The 17,069-nt window shown below is 50.6% G+C and overlaps 1 protein-coding gene across 1 annotated transcript in view; it reads left to right on the plus strand.

The window, feature by feature from the left end:
* Window positions 1-17,069, plus strand: part of MVB12B (multivesicular body subunit 12B) — a 170,540-nt gene that overhangs the window by 124,909 nt on the left and 28,562 nt on the right. The gene's annotated exons all lie outside the window — the stretch shown is intronic.

Here is a 17,069-nt window from a genome sequence, read left to right on the forward strand (position 1 = left end):
AGAGAGAGAGAGGGAGGGAGAGAGGGAGAGAGGAGAGAGAGAGAGAGAGAGAGAGAGAGAGAAGCCTTCTCTCTGGATTCCAGAAAGACAGTCACAAGCTAAGTGAATCTTTTTTACCTACTAGTGAAGGTAAAAGCCATAGAAACCTGAGTACTCAGAAACCTCACTACAGATATAGAGCCAGGAAAACCAAGGACCTTTCTGGGTTCCTTTTCCCTTGTGACTTTTAGAGGCTTAGTCCACGAAGGGTCTGAACCAAAGAGAAATCCAGGCTTAGGTTACAGCATAGTGAATAATCCATTAGTGAGCAGAGTCCCTGGTTGTACTTTGGCACTGGTGTTTCTTGACACCAAATGCTGTAGGAGTGTCAAGAGCCCGGCCTTCTGAGCTAGACAGATCTGGGTTACAGTGCTGGCTTCCCTTTCGACTGGAAGCATGGCTCCCTTGCCTCTCGCAGACATAGGACAAGGTGATCCCGTCTGCCTGGCAGGGTTGTGACAGGGAAAGGGTGGAACAGAGTGCCTGGCACTAAGTCCAAGGCTTTCACCAAATGACAGCTGTGACCGGTGCTACGGTGCCGCCTTCCCTGCTGTGGTTAGTCCTTACGGATAACAGAGAAGCTTCACGGAGCTGCACCCATGAGACCTTTGTAGCCGTTTGGTCCATGAGACCCTCAGCAAAGCGCTCTCTGGCTCTAAGCACAGAGCGGAGTTTCTCCTGGTGCCATTGTCCCTAAGTTCCTGAGCCCATCTCTGGAGGTTTGCGGCTAGGGATTCACATTTTTAACGAGCATCCCTGGCCATTCTGACACACCTGGAAGTCCGAGAACCTGTGGTTTGGAACCTGTGGTTTGGAACCTGTGGTTCCGCTCACCGGAATTGGGAAGACGAAACAGGAAGCTCGCAAGGAAAAGGAGATCCACCCTTGCTTGCTTCTCTTTCCGAGAGGACAGAACAATGCCTACTGCCTCTGCCATGGTCCCCTCGCGGGCTCGGCCACGTGCAGGCAGAGCCCCCGCGATTCCCGCCCGCCGGCTAGGCTGTGGCTCTTCAGGGATTGCGGTCTATTGTCTTTGAATCATACTGCTGGGGAGTAGTTTGCATAGATTCCCAAGTTTGTAATTAAAACAATTGAGAAACAATTTTCACTGTATAAAAAAAAAAAAAAAGAAATCTCTTTTAAGCAGATGTTGTGCTGTGAGCCCTGTAGAAATATTATCTTATCATCAACCCAGCACAGTTATCTCAAAGCTCCAGAGAAACTAAGGGAACATCTTTTCTCCTAACCCAGCATTTTTTTAGCGTCTAATATCATTTCACATTTAAAGGTGACAGCAATATCTTTAACGTTTTTCTATTGGATTAATAACGTTTAATGTTCAAAGCAATAAAGCGAAATGTTTTCGTGAGGCTGCTTTATATCACTAGTGGAAAATTCAAGTTAAAAAAAAAGACCACACACACAAAAGTAATAGACGTCGAGAGCCATAAACTCAAAAGGGAGCCTGGGCGTGGAGGTGGTGTCTTGAGCTGGAGTTCTGGGTGTGCAAGGCGTGAGCCCCGCCCCACCTGGCGCCAGGAGGGGCCTGTGCACTCGGCATGAGCGCTCAGCACCCTCACCCTCTCCCCCAGCCATTCATCTCCCCCCAGCAGCGGAATATGACAATGTTAGCATTTTTCATTCCCTGACGTTACCATTAATAAAGCAATGATCCAAAAGGGGCTTTGCTGAGTCTGTTCTTTATGCTCCCATCACTCACGACTAGATAATTTCACACAGGATCGTTTTAAAATTAAATGACGATAAAAACGCTCTGCTGTTCTGTGTTCACCAGTTCATAGAAGTCTATCAAGTCATTAATGTGTCATGACAAACTGCTCGATGGATACAAGAGTAATTAATTATTTGAATAAATAACAAGTTGAACTTGGGGCTTTGAACCACAATGACATATGCATCCCATTAAGGGCGTCTTAGAACCTTTTCAGGGCGCTGGTATGAAGAGTTAAAATGCAGGCCAGGGTATTGGAAATGATGAAAAACAATTTCGTAAACACAGGGTAATAATTTTACGAGGAAAAAGCCTAAGTGTCACGTTTCCATGCCCACATGGAGTTCGGTGTTAAAAGTTCTCCGGCTATGGCCATTCCAAGATCCCACTTCATCAGTGATGATTTCAGAGAACAATTATACAGATTTTCATAATCACCATTAATCTCTGCATATTTTTCAGGATGATTACAGCAATTATTATTTAGATTTGTCTTTTATATGCCCATTGTAGAAAGGAGCAAGTGCTTATTATACTGGATAGTTCAAGGAACCTTGGATTAAAATTCTTTGTCATCTCCGCACTCATTATTTCAACTCATGTTGCCTCTGAAAGTTCATCAGCTCTAGAAATGAGAGCAGTATTAGCAGAGGCTCTATTATTAAATCTTAAGGTTGAGCTCAGACTGTGGTTAGCGAGGATGGCTGAATTGTTCGTTTGTGGGACTGCTGGGTTCAGTTGGAATTACTGTCAGGTGGCAGGAGATGCCCATGACAGATGTAGTCAGAGATGGGTGGCAGCCTCACACCTATTTTCCGTGATGGACTTACAAAGTGAGCTCACAACCGATATTTAGAGAATACATTTCTGTGACATGCCCTTTAAAGGTTAATATTAAATCTGAAATCTGGGTAATTTGTGCTTCAGAGACGCAGCAACCAGACGGAAGGGAGCCCACGCCCCAGTATTCCACATCAAGTCGGGTGTCAGCCGAGGTGTCAGTTCTGTCTGTGGCTGCTCGTTTTCCTCACATTACCGTGGTCCAGGGAGCTTGTCCACTGGAGCTGAATTTTGGAAATGTGATGTACTGTTTTCCCGAGAAGCTGTTTCCCAGGGAAAAGTCCCTTGAACGTTCTGCTGATTGGAAAGGCACCGCTGTGTCGGTCAGTGTGCCCGCCTGTGCCCTGTCCCAACTACAGGCGGTAATTCTGTCGTCTCCTGTCATTGAGCACCCTCTGTGGGCACCTCCCTCCTCACAGATGCTGCAAGTCTAGCTACATGAAGGGGAGGAAGCCCAGGCCTTTGGTTTTGAATTGGGAAGTTCAGTGTTTGAGAAAAATACCAGGTGTAGAAATGGGGTTTTTTTTCTTTTCAAATTAAGTTTTATTATAAAGTTACAACCTGGTTCGAAGGCACACAGGCAGTGCAGCCTTACGTAAACATAGGTTGGATTTCGATTGTTGTGAGACTTCCCGTAGCAGGTCGCTCTTCATTTGGTCCATGTCTGTCTGTCACTGTGGCGGGGCTTTTGGAATCACTGGGCATCTTGGGGAGGATGAAGCCTGGGGCCTCCCGTGGTGGCTGCCCCTCCAGGGCCCACCCCCGACCCCAGGGCTCAGGGCCTTGGCTCTGGGGCACTCATCCTAAGTTCTCCCATTTACTCAGGGGCGCCCAGGTCCTGGGGAATGTGACCCCACTAATCACGATCAGAAGATCTCTGTGCTGTGGTACCAAAGTGTCACATTTTGTACCATTTTCCTTTAACCTGTGGGCAGTCTTTTTTTTCAAATCTTAAAATTTATAACGAGGTTATACCTTTCCAGTTTGTGTGATGCTCAAGCCTACTATCCTATTGTTAAAGTACTTGGGCAAACAAACAAGTAATTAAAAGCTTATTCATTGATCATGGAATCGGAAGAAAAGGAGTTAGAACGTCTCTGTTTCACAGAGTCCTAGAGAATTCCCATCTCGAAACACAGCTTTCTTCTGAAAGGTGGCCTTGCATCATTTATCCGTCCATCGCCTCATCCTTGCAGGCCCTGGGCTAGCCTGGAGCTTGTAATCTGGGGAAAGGCATTGGGATGGATGATTGCAGCAGAGTGGCAGTGGGAGCAAGGCCACTGACTCCAGTGAGTGACAGCTCAGAAGGTGACCCACATGGGTAACTTTCAGCTGGTTTGGGGGGTTCACAGGCAGGAGTGGGCTCTCCAGGCCGAGCACACAGCAAGGAGAAGGGCATATCACATACAGAATGCATGGCTTGGTCAGGAAATGGTGAGGAGGTTGGCGTAGCTAGATCCCAAGGTGTGGGGAGCCAGGGTGGGAGGGCAGCTAGACCACAAAGCTAGGTTGGGGTCAGCCTGTGAGGGCCTGGGCTGAGGCATTTGGACATCACCCCTTAAACCTGAGGAAACAGTTGAAGATTTTAAGTAAGGGAATAGCCTAAGGATTGAATGCCAACTCCAGAGATCCCTGGGGCAGGTATGTCTGTCTGGGCCACTGAGGCGAGAGCCCAGAAGACACCATGAAGACCCTGCACGTGCTGGCTTCTTAACACCTTCCAGCTCTGCGTACCTTCCGTTCACATGTTCGCCCTTCTCGATTATACCTTTCTGCTTCCATCCTTGGATGACTCCTTCATGCCACGTAGGGAGGTGTTCCCACCTCTTCCTCAAGTGGTGGGAAGGCAGTGGATTGGAAGAGCTCCCTTTCTGTACCAGCTTTGCGGCACTGACCACGCCCCTCCCTCCTGGGCTTCAGGTCCCTTTGGCAGAGTGGGGATGGCGACACCCACGGGGCTGCTGGGAGGTTTAAGAGGACACGTGTGTAAGTGCCCCGACGCTGTTCCCTGGACGGACGCCCCCGGTGCAGTGCTCTCTGGAGCGTGGGTCAGCGCTGGCTGTAGACACCCGGACGCCCTGGGACACCTTCTCTCCTTGCCCTTTGACTCTAGAGGGGTGGGGAAGGGAGGGGAGGGGAGGCATCTGGCCCAGAACCTGCTATAACTCTTCCTGATTGTTGCTTTTGAGAAGGCTGTTTGAGTAGAATCTAGAGGAGGGCTAGAGAAATCACGTTACCTACGATGGGCCGACCTTGGTGGATTTTGTACATTGTATCTTCTGAGGTTTAAATCCAGGTCTCAAATCACCAATGCGTATTTAATATTGATGGTGATTGTTATGGTTTGTGAGACTGAGAATGTCAGGGTTGGGAGGGATGTTTTTTTTTTACATCTTTACTGGAGTATAATTGCTTTACAATGGTGTGTTAGTTTCTGCTTTATAACAAAGTGAATCAGTTATACATATACATATGTCCCCATATCTCTTCCCTCTTGCGTCTCCCTCCCTCCCACCCTCCCTATCCCACCCCTCTAGCTGGTCACAAAGCACCGAGCTGATCTCCCTGTGCTATGCGGCTGCTTGGGAGGGATTTTTGAGATCATCTGATGGCCCAGGGCTGCACAGACCTAGCTGCACATATTCTCACCTGGGAGCTTTGAAGAATGACTGACGCCCAGACTCCACCCTCAGACCAAGTAAATCAGAACCTCTGGGGGAGGAACAACAGGCAGCGGTAATAATTTTTTAAAGTTGCCAGATGAGCCCCAGCCAAGTGGCTGATGTGGCCCAAGCCATCCACTCACAGATGAGGACACTGAGACCTCACTGGCCTACACGTGGGCCCCCTGACTCCAAGACCAGTTCTCTTCACTGTTATTTATTCAACAGGTATTTATTCTCAGTGCATCATATCAGGAGGTCCATGATGTTGGCATGACCCAGCATTAGTAAAATTAACTGGGATCATGTGGTTGAAGTGCTGTTTACCCGGTTTCTTTGCTGTGACATTTCTGTTTTTCCTTTTGTAATTAATATGTAATTTGTGGGAAATACTTCAGGACTATGTAAATAGCTCATTCCTCATCAGATTTTCACCTACTAGTTTTAGCACCCATTCATTTTATAACTCCATCCTTCAGTATTTCTTACTTGGCATTTTATTATAAGGAAGAGCTTTCCCTTATCCCCAGTTTGTGTGTATTGATGTGGACTAGTGGATTCTTATTCATTCTTATCATTATTTATTTTGATGCTCAAATTTTTTCCATATTTAGCCCTTGGGAGCCCTGGCTCCTGTGTCCCTCTGATGCATTTCCCCGATTCTTAGAGAACGTCTTTACTTTCTGGTGCAACAAGATGTCCCAGGTGTGCTCCTTCCCTGCTCAGTGCTGAATCAGCCATTTCTCCAAAGAGCCCTATTTCTTTTAGAGGAGAATCCTGGAAACCAAAAGCTGGGCACTGGGTATGCTCATCACTCCCGAGGTGCCATTGCTTCTAGGGCCTCAGCAAATAGAAATATATTACGTGTGTGTGTGTTGGAGCACATACACGTGCCTGTAAATGTACATGTGTATTTACATATACGTATCTACATGTATTTACACGTATACCTGCTTTTCTTTTTTTGAAGTAAGTTGATCTTCAGTGTTGTGCTAATTTCCGCTGTAGAGCAGTGTTTTTTTTAATATTCTTTTCCATTATGGTTTATACAGGGAGATCAGATACAGTTCCCTGTGCTATACAGTAGGACCTTGTCGTTTATCCTTTCCAAATGTACTAGTTCGCATCTGCTGACGCCAAACTCCCAGTCCATCCCTCTCCCTCCTCCCCTCCCCCTTGGCAACCACAAGTCTGTTCTTTCTACAATGGAATACTACTCAGCCATAAAAAAGAATGAGATAATGCCACTTGCAGCAACATGGATGGACCTAGAGATTATCATACTAAGTGAAGTAAGTCAGAAAGAGAAAGATAAATACCACATAACTTCACTTACATATGGAATCCAAAATATGGCATAAATGAACCTGTCTACAAAACAGAAACAGACTCACAGACATATATCTGCTTATTAAATCCAAGTTTATACTAACACCGCCAATGTTTTGATCCATCATCACCGAGTACCTTCTAATATTCTTCACATTGTTTTGCCAGCTTCTCTTCCACAACCTGAGTGTTAACTGTCAGCATCCCTCAGTGTTCGTCCTGGGCCTGCCTCTATCCTCACGTGTTTTCTTCCAGAACATCTTCCCTCCTCTTGTGTCCTTGGTTATCACCATGCTGGTAACTCCCAGTCGCTCCGTCAGGGCTCACTTCTGTACTTGTATCCAGGCGGTCCTCACCAACCAGTCTTGCATTCTTGGTCGTGGTGTTCCCACCAGTGTCGGCCAGGGTCTTCCCTTGGATGTCTCAAAAGCCCCTCAAACCTGACACATCCAAAATGGAACCCACCGGCTCATCCCCGCGCTTCCGACTCCACCCCAGTGGCCCCCACATCCGTGCCTGGCACCCCTTTCTCCCAGCTGTTTGAGGCAGAACCTCAGATGCCCCTGACTCCTCTGCTCTTCCCTTACCCCTCCACAGCCCGTTGTGGGATCCCTGGGTTCTGCCATCTAAACATTCCTCCATGTGTCCCCTCTCCTCCGTTCCTACTGTCACAGGCCTAGTCCAGGCCACCAGCCCCCCTTGATTTACTGTCAGAACCTCCTCCTGGTGGTCCTGCCTCCAGCCTAACTCCCTCTCACGTGCCTGGACTAGGAGACATCCCTCAAATATAAATACAGTGTGTCACTCTCCAGCTCAAAAACCCTTCAGCGGCTCCCCAGGGGCCTCACAGGGACATTCAGGCCACTTTAAATGGCAATCAAGGCTCCTTATGAGCTGGCGCTCGGTTGTCGCCCCACCCTTACTTCTGTGCAAGTGTAACAAAGACTGAGATAGATCTGTAGCTACCCCGACACGGAAACCCTCTGACAGGTGAAAAAAGCAAGTTGCAGAACAGTTATGCTGTGATGCTATTTTTATTAAAAACACAAACACATACCCCCGAAAATCCTGCATTTCTTCTGTACATGCAAACATATACATAAGCCCATAGGAAATGAGCTGGGGGGGGAACCCCAAGGACTGTGCACAGACCACTACCCCGGCTCTTCCCCCGAGGAGACCCCTGAGATGTGGCTCTGGAGTCAAGGGGTGCTTAACGTAGCTGGACTATTGGAATTGTTTCTTTAGAGAATGTATTCATTTTTTGAGGGGTTAAAAAAAATAAAACTTAAAAATATATATTAGTTGGTTTTGAGAAGGTGAAAAGAGCTCTGGAAATGAAAGTGCATCTTCCTGCGCTGGGGCCTGAGCCCTGACCAGGCCTGTCCCGTCCCCATCAAGGCTTTGCCTCAGTCTCAGGAGGACAGTGCGTTTAGACCATGCCTGCCTCCCCAGGAATGTGCCTGGTGGCAATACCACTGTGTTGGCCCCTCGGTTCAGCTTTTTATTCTGCACACCCAAAGCCCTTTTTGTTGGTCTCGAGCTCACCGAGGAGTTTCTGTGCGTGTGCACTGGGGAAGCAGGTGTGAACACATAGTGATGGTGACTTACCCAGGAGCCCCTCAACAGCCAACAAGGAAAAGTCTCACTTAATTGGATTTTATCTTTACTTTAAGCAAAATGAAGTTGGTCTCTGCCCCAAGCCATTGAAGTACTTATAAAGTTTTAAAATGCATTTCTGTAGCAGAGTGAGGATGTTCTCCTTCATATATCTAGAGTCCCTGTGGGGCACGTGGCCCAGCCTCTGTGGGCTCCCGCCTCCCAGCAGAGACCCACGAGGCGTCCTGCTGCAAAGCCCCTGGGGCCCCCTGGGCGGTTACTCCAGAAGGAGGGGTGTAGGAGGGCTGGAGGGCCCTCAGCTTCCTCCCAGGATGTGGGGACGTGGAAGGGTGAAGCAGGCTGCAGGGCTAAAGTGACAGTTACTGTCAGGTGCTCCGTGTTTTGGAGGCCGGGGGGTGGGGGTGGGGGGGGGCCAGAGAAATGCGGGGGGGGGGCTTCCTAATTACACATGCGAAATAGAACCTCAGAGAATATTCGTTTATGGTGTGAAGGCGCCTTTATTTGAAGAGTATGGTATTTCTGACTAACCTGGTGAATTAGCCTCCTGATGCCCAGGGGCAGTTTTCTTCTCTTTGCTTTGGGGGTTCTTTTCCAGGGGACATTTAGCACCTGGGCCCAGCTTGGGCCCTGCTCCTGCCGTTGAGCTTGACCTGTGACAGCTCAAGGGATGGCAGATGCCAGGAGAGCCATGGTCCGGACACCAAGGGAAGCCCTCCTGGGTAGGCTTCGCTTCCGCACCTCCAAAAGCCTTTGGATCAGGAGTTACAGCCTCGGGTTACATAATTTAATGTGGATGCACTTGTGTTTTTATGTAAATAGCAGGGAGAAGAAAAAGGTCTACCTTGGAAGGGCTTTTCCTCTAGTGCCGTGATGATGACAGTTACTGAGCAGTTAGTTTGTACCTGAGCCTTAATGCTTTTGAAAAAAAATTATTTTTTATGCAGCAGGTTCTTATTAGTTATCTATTTTATGCATATTAATGTATATATGTCAATCCCAATCTCCCAGTTCATCCCACCCCCACTTTCCCCCCTTGGTGTCCATACATTTGTTCTCTACATCTGTGTCTCTATTTCTGCCTTGCAAACCGGTTCATCTGTACCATTTTTCTAGATTCCACATACATGCATTAATACACGATATTTGTTTTTCTCTTTCTGACTTACTTCACTCTGTATAACAGTCTCTAGGTCCATCCACGTCTCAACAAATATCCCAGTGTCGTTCCTTTTTATGGCTGAGCAATATTCCTTTGTTTATGTGCACCACATCTTCTTTATCCAGTCGTCTGTCGATGGGCCTTTAGGTTGCTTCCATGACCTGCTGAGTCTTATGCTTTTATCTCATTTAAACTTCACATCAATCCAGGTATGATTTCCTTCCTTCTGCAGTCAAAGGATCAGGCACAGAGAGACTGAATGCTTGTCCTAAGTCAGAGATGGGGCAGAGGGCCTGACCTGAATTCACTCCTCGAAAGAAGCAGTGGGCTGCTTGGTGTGCCTGCTGCAGGCCCCTGGCCCCTTCTGGTTTCTTCCCGTCGGCCATGCTGCGGAGCGGCCGTGGCTGTCCCCCTTCATCGAGGACAGGCAGACGCGGAGGCTAAGTGACTTGCCCAGGCCCCAGGGTGCTCACGCGTGTAAAGCCCCTCTTTCCTCCCTCGGAGCCACCTCATGAGTGGGACTTGGGAGGCTCTCGCCGTGGCCGATAAATCACTCCTTTTGGCTTATGAATAACGTGGCAAAACAAATTACTTTGGGGATCTAGAAGGAAGTTGTTGGCCTTGTGTAAACTCAATTGGAATGTCACCTAGCAGACAACTCTGGGGCGTCTACAAATGTCTTCCAAGGAATATCCCCAAAGTGAAATCACCAGGAAAGCTGAACAGGGCTTGGTGTTTTGGTTTACAAATGAGTTTTGAGAAATGGCCTTGAGATCTAGAGTTGCTGGCATTTTTCCCATCACAAATTGTAAAGAACCTTTGAAATGCCGCAGGAAAGGGGAGAAGAAAGGGCCAGGTTGCTGATTATTTACAGCTCTGAGCCCCAAGCAGGCCCACAGAATTAAAGGTCTCCTACCATTCCAACTGCATTCAATTTTATTCTGAAAATAACTGCCTGCCAGTAAGCCACGTTGTTCACCCTCATCTCTGCAAGGACTTCTGAGGAACCATGACCAAGCTCACTTAACACCACTTGGCAACTGTAAGCAGACAACAATTGAGATGCTAGTAATGGAGTCTTTTTTAAAAGTTTACATTTTTTACCGCATGACTTTACGAATCTCTTTATCAAGTGCGTTGAAATTAACGCATGTGTCGATTGGAGTATTTCCTCGTTGAGGAAGGAATCGGCAGGCCTGACCAAGGTGATGGGCTGGTCCTGGCCCAGTGCCTTTGGGAGCTGGTCGGCGGTGGGTTTGTGCTGAGCCCTCAGAAGTTCAGGGGTGTGCATTTGGAGGGGAGAATCAAGGGAAGGCTCTGAGGGATTGCCTTGGCAAGTACAGTTACACAGTAGCTCCCGTATGCAGGAGCTGTGACCCTATCCCCTTGCCAGGCAAAGTTCCTACAGATTCATGGCAGAGCTGTCTGTGCGAAAGCCGAAATCCAATTTTATGTCCAAACAGATACAGCACGCAGATTGGACTTCTACCCCTAGGAAAGCAAAGGCAGGTATCCCGGACAGTTGGGAAAATAAATAATAACCCCCCCCTCCCTCCTTTCCTTCTTTAGGATAGGGGGTGGTATTAATACAGTAGCAGATTAGAGCTTTATTTGTTTAAACTTTGCAGATTCTGTAAGCATTCACAATCCTCTTGACTTGTAGTGCCTGATTGTAAAAAAGAACAGTTGAATGAGCTCATTGTTTCCTGGTTTTTTGCTTTAATGTATTTTACAAACACTCTGGTGACAGGCCTGACACACTGATTTCTATGTGCTCGCACTTCAGTTCGGGATTACAGCATTAATAACAGAGTTCCATGCATCATGCCATTTTTCAGCATGATCGTTATGATAAAGGGCATATACTTAATTACAGGCCTGCTTAATTACAGCTCTGCTGAAGCTCGTTTGTTTAGGAGAATGCTAATTGCGCCACGGAGCCCACGGCACATCCTCGCTTTAATCTGCTCTACGCCGCTCGGTGCAGAGGATCAGCGTTTTGTTAAAACTGCCACCAAAAATAAAATAGAAAAAGGAAAAGAAAGGAAGACGATGAAGAAAGCACTGTCCTGGTCCTGAAAGGGAGCCTGCCTGGCACAGGGCTCTGGATTGTAGCAGAAGCCCACGTTGGCTGTGTGCCCCTTCCAGCCCTCACAGGACCTCCTAGGACAGCTGGCTGTGTTGTCCCTGCTTTACAGGCAGGGCGGCCAAGGCTCAGAGAGGTGAGACTGCCTCTGGCCACATGTGCTGCCCCCTGGAGTTCAGGCCCCTCCTCCCTGCCACACCCATGGCAGCGCCACACCCATGGCTCTGGACTTGAATCTTGGCCCCATCAAGCTATGTAACTCCTGCAGCCTCAGTTTCCTTAAATGTTAACTTGCACGTGATCATTTTGAGGGTTACGTTATTTGGTGCACGTTCACTCTCTAGTATGTGGTCAGTAAATGTGGTTTCCTTTCCTTTTCTCTCTTTCTAGCCTAGAACTGGGCTAGGGGAGAAGTTCTGTTACAGCCAAGGTTTAAGGGAGCCGAGGAGCCTGGAGAGCGGACTGCTCCGGGTCCCGGGAATGCCGCCTTCGGTGCCAATGAGGAAAGGACAGATTTCTGTGTCCTGCTTCTGGGTTGTGACCGTGGATCGGTCAGGCCGTGTCCGTGTGAGAACCCTGTAGAACCCCAGGCTGACTGGGAGGGCCGGTTGGGGGGCAAACATGTACCCCCTGAGCAGTGGCTCCATGAGAGCTGCCCCCTCGTCACGGCTCTCCCTCCAGCCCCTCCACTGCACGTCACTCCGAGTAGGACTCAGCGGCAGGCTGAAGGCTAGAAGGAGGATCACGGTGAGGACGAAACACTGGCCTCAGCTCGGGAAACAACGAAGGAAGGAAGTAAACGTGGCTCCCCACAAGGAGCCCGGAGGGAGATGATCTGTGAACTTCTTTTGGAATGCATGAAAAAACGTGTGCCATTGATTTTAAGAATTATGTTTGGCAAACCTCTAGATATCTTAAAATATGGAAAGGCTGCCCAGATAAGGAGAAGAGAAATGGATGTCATGGAATTAGAAGGGGATTTCGCAGTCGCACAGATCAGCTTTCTACCAGCACATAAAATCCCTCCCAGCGGCCGTCCACCTGGACCTTTGCAGCCAGTTCTGCTGGTCCTGCCTTCTGCCTTTCCCCGAGGAGGGCAGGGTCCCCCTCCTCTGAATCGTGCCCCGTCTCTCTAGCCCCTCTTCTTGTGACAGCTCTGAGAACACGTGCAGGCATTTGACCACATTCCCCTTCAAGGCCTCTCGTATCTGGACCAAACCCCATCTTGCTGCACTTCCCGTGTGCCGGGCACGGCGCTGGGCTCTCGGGTGCCAGGTGGGGTGCAACGATGAACAAAAGTGGATGGGATGAGGCCTTCCTGGAGCAGCAGGTCTGATGGCTTCCTCCCCTTCCCTCCTGTGGGCTGGCTTCAGGTCCCTCACCATCTGGCAGGCTGCCCAGGACGACCCTCTGGGAGTGCGGTCCCAGCACTGAACTCCTCTCTTGAGCCCAGAGCAGACCAAGGTGGCAGCTCCCTCACCCTGGCACCAGGACTGCTGCACTGTCCCTTACAATGCCACCCCTCCTCCTTTCTAAACAGTCAAGTCACACTGTCGACTTGTTCAACTACAGACCAGTCTTTTTTCATGTCTTCTGCTGTTATTCCAGCATGAACATCTCTTTCATTCCATCTAACGCAGTTGGTGTTTTGGACTTAAAGTACAGGACTTAGCATTGACCTTTAGTAAATTCCATCTGTTAAATTTAGCCGGTGACTCCAGCTTTTTGAGATCTTTATTGGTCTTCTGTTACCCAGTTTGTAGACTGTCCTCATCAGCCACATACTGGATAAGCCCACTATGCATGTCTTCATTAGAGTAATTGATGGTGCCCTGGGCACCCTCCAGAGAGGTCACTTGAGGTCAACATCAATTTATTAATCAGCTTCTTGAACGTCTAGTCCAGCCAGTTATGGATTCTCCTACCCTTAACATTGTCCAGCTGTATTTATCCATCTTGTCCATATGGGTAACATGGGAAACTTGTCAAGTGCTTTGCTAAAATCCATGTTCTTCTCAGCCTACCATAATCTTCGCTATATTAGATTTTTTAAATAAGTGGAACTTGGTTGGCATATCATCTGTTTAGCAGACTCTCACTGGCTCCTGGGGACTCCGGCTCCCCTTTCCAGGGACTCGGGGCGTGTCACCATGGCGACTGTTCCTCTTGAGCCAGCTCCCATTCAGGAGCTTCAGCCCCTGGGATCCTATGGACTCTCTTTTCTTCCAAGATTGTTAAAGTCTGCTGTCTAGAATACAAGGAGCATCCGGCTGTGCCTGTCTTTCTGTCCTGAACTCTAAGATAAAGTGGTAACTTACCCCCAAGTTCGCATCTCTCTCCCTTCCCAGCTCCCCTTGAGGTCGGATTAGGTCCGAGTGGATCTCCACGCCGTCTCCTCTGCTGCTAAACCCTGTCAGGAGGGCATAAGCCCCACAGTCCGGAGGGCCACCCTCACTGCTGCCTCTTGCTTCGCAGACAGTCTTGGGAAGGCGTCTTCCCTTTGTTCTCTCCAAATGTCCCCAGGCTGGAGCCCCGTTACGGGGGATGCTGAGCGCCCCAGGAACCCCCTGTGCTGGGACAGGAATGCAGAGGTGACTCACACGTGGATGGCCAGAGCCCTCAGCCGAGAGAGGAGATGCGGCCCTGGCTAGGCACCCAGCGGGCCACTCTGAGCGGATGCCAGAGGGATGGCGGTGGTGGATGTAGGGTAAAGGGGAGGGGCCTCCTGTGCGAAGGGGCCGTGAGCACCCCACCTTGGAAATCCTCCTGTCTCTTCCCTTTGTATGCAGGCTTGACTGCCAGCCTCACTCTGGGCAGGGGTCACCAGCCTTCCTCACTTTCGCCCGGTGCTCCCCAGGTCTCTCATTTCCTGGGGTAGTCGGGCCTTTGCAGGTCACTTACCACCTTGTCAGAACACCAGTTCTCTGAACATGTGTTGACATTTGGATGGAAACAGCTGTCACCAGGGAGAACGGAGATCTTCACCATATCTTACCAGAAACCCCCGACACTAAGGAGGTCTTTAAACACCAAAGGCAGAAAGCTTAGTGAATGAACGAGCGCGGTTCTCCGCTTAGCGATGTGGCCAAAGATACGCTCACTGGAAACTGCTCTCCAGCGTTGGGTCAGATTGCTTCCCGAGCGCAGGAAGGGAGCTCTGCCCTGGGCCCTGACGTCTGTCTCCTGGGCAGAGAGAAGCTGGGAAAGAGCTGCGTGTGTGCAGACACGTGTGCAGAGAGCAGAGAGTGACATGGCCAGGGCGGGTGACAACGGGGGGCTTTGAGAATCTGGAGAAGAGGTAAAGTAGGCTGTGGCTTCTAGCGCCTGACTTGGGGTGGTCAGGATGGAGGCGGTGCCTTAACGGTGAGGGGGACGGCCAAGGCAAGAGTGGCTTTGAAAAGACCATGATGGGTCTGATGGGGCTGTTTGCACACAAGCCCACCTTCTGGCCCGTAGGTCTGATGGGAAGGAGCTGGTAGAAGGGCCAGCTAGACACCTGGGGAGGGACTGGTAATGTCGTCAAAACCGTGAAAGGCCCTGGTGTGGAAGATGGAGGTTTGCTCTCAGAAATTTCATGTATACCTCATGGAAGGGCCAAAGACTGGAGTCACTGCTTGGCACCTGTGTGCGCTCTGACCCCCAATCTGTGAGTGATCAGAAATGCTGTCAGTGCTGCATGCTCTCCTGCCTCCATGGCTTTTGAAAGGGGGCTGGGGTCAGAGTGCCGCATGGGGTGAGCCTTGACTCCCAGCCACGTTGAGTGCACGGTGGCAACTTCTGGGAAGGGAGCTTGGCCTCTCCTTGGGTCCTGGGTGGGCCTGGTCCTGCTCTTTCTAGAAGGCGTCGTGGCCTTTCAGGGATCATCTGCTCAGGGATGGGTTTTCCCAGCTGTAAGTGAGCATAGGTGCTCAGATTTCATTAGTATATTTGTGTGTGTGCTGTACTGCGTTAAGGTTACTGTGGGCTTTCCCCTGCCTTTCTGGGGAGCTGTCACACTGTCCCCAGTGCTTAGCTGGGCCTCTTCCAGGCAGTGAGGGCAGGTCGCAGGGCCTCCGTGATGTGAGGTCTCTGAGCACAGACGTCTCTGTCGGAGCCCTGTGGCCAAGCAGGCTTCCCAGGAAAGGAGGAGGTTTCCAGTGCAGCAGCTGCGGCCAGCTGTGCTATTGCTTTTTCCTCAAACTTACCAGAGAAGGTTCCATTTTTATCTTCCCAGAAATTGTGAATGTAGCTTTAAATGAGACGTGGCTCATCTTGCTGATCAGAGAGGCTTTGTCCCAGATTTCTTTCTCTTATTTCCTTTTCTTCTTTCTGCTTCTGTGACTCTTATTTCTTAGGACTGAAAAAAAATTGTCCGCCATTTGTGTACCAGAGAGGGCCCCATCTTAGAGGTCGGGGGAGGCAGAGATGATCGCTTCCCAGGGAACTCATCACTCCGTTTCTTCCTGTGACCACAAGTTACCAGAAAACCACTGCCCTCGGCGTGACGCTCCACGCCACGCCAGTGGCTGGGACCTGGGAGGCCTGGTTTGGCCTCTGCTCAGACCTGAGGGCGAAGCCGGGCCCCAGGAGAAGCCTCCGCCCGCCCCACGGCCCGCGGCTGCCTGGCCTTCACGCTGCCGGGTACCGGTGTCACACTCGGTCCCGTGCGACCTGCTCCAGTGTGCCGAGGTTTCCACACTGACGGCATTATTGCGCTCCTCCCGGGAGAGGGCGCGCTCGGGGAGGCAGCTCCCGGTCGTGATTTGACAGCGATGACCTGGGGACTCGGTGGGCGCGGGGCTGTGGGAAAGGAACTGACCCGCTGAACACACACCCCCGCCCCGTTTTCCTTTGCTGGGGACCCATTCCCGCCCCTTCTGTGTCCTGTTAACACTGAGGAGACAGGGGAGCCGCGATTCAGCCCAGGAAAGCGGACCAGGAGCCGGCGATGGTGGCCGCGCAGCCCCGCCTGCAGAGCACCTGGGCGCCGGGGGCGGAGCCTCACACACAGCCCGCTCACACCTACTCCTCCGCAGGCCGCGCCGTTTTTTGTTTATTGGTTTTTGGTTTTTTTTTTGCGGTACGCGGGCCTCCCGCTGCTGTGGCCCCTCCCGTCGCGGAGCACAGGCTCCGGACGCGCAGGCTCAGCGGCCATGGCTCACGGGCCCAGCCGCTCCGCGGCATGTGGGATCTTCCCGGACCTGGGCACGAACCCGCGTCCCCTGCATCGGCAGGCGGACCCCCCCCAACCACTGCGCCACCAGGGAAGCCCGCGCCGTCTGACTTTTAAACTCAAGCTCACCCAAAGCCGTGGCCAGGGTCCAAACCCCTCTTTCCCCCAACCTGGACCTTTACCGGGAGCCTGACAGCCTGGCTGTGATCAGGCTCAGCTGGAAGGACATTTCAGGAACACGCTTACTGCCCACCTCCTCGCCGAGCCCGACCTTGTCCCCTCAGCCCTCGTGCGCCTCTGTCCTGCCACCAGCCCTTCGGTGGCTCCCACCGCTTACAGGCTGGGCCCCCGTTGGGCTCTGGACCCTTCCCTGCTCTCACAGCTCGTCTGCACTTCGGTGGGGCGTCTGCCTTGCTCACCAGGTGTGTGTCCTTCCCGGGAGCAGGAAT

The sequence above is a fragment of the Lipotes vexillifer genome, unplaced genomic scaffold (assembly GCF_000442215.2).
Source record: "Lipotes vexillifer unplaced genomic scaffold, Lipotes_vexillifer_v1.1 scaffold98, whole genome shotgun sequence".
NCBI lineage: Eukaryota > Metazoa > Chordata > Mammalia > Artiodactyla > Lipotidae > Lipotes > Lipotes vexillifer.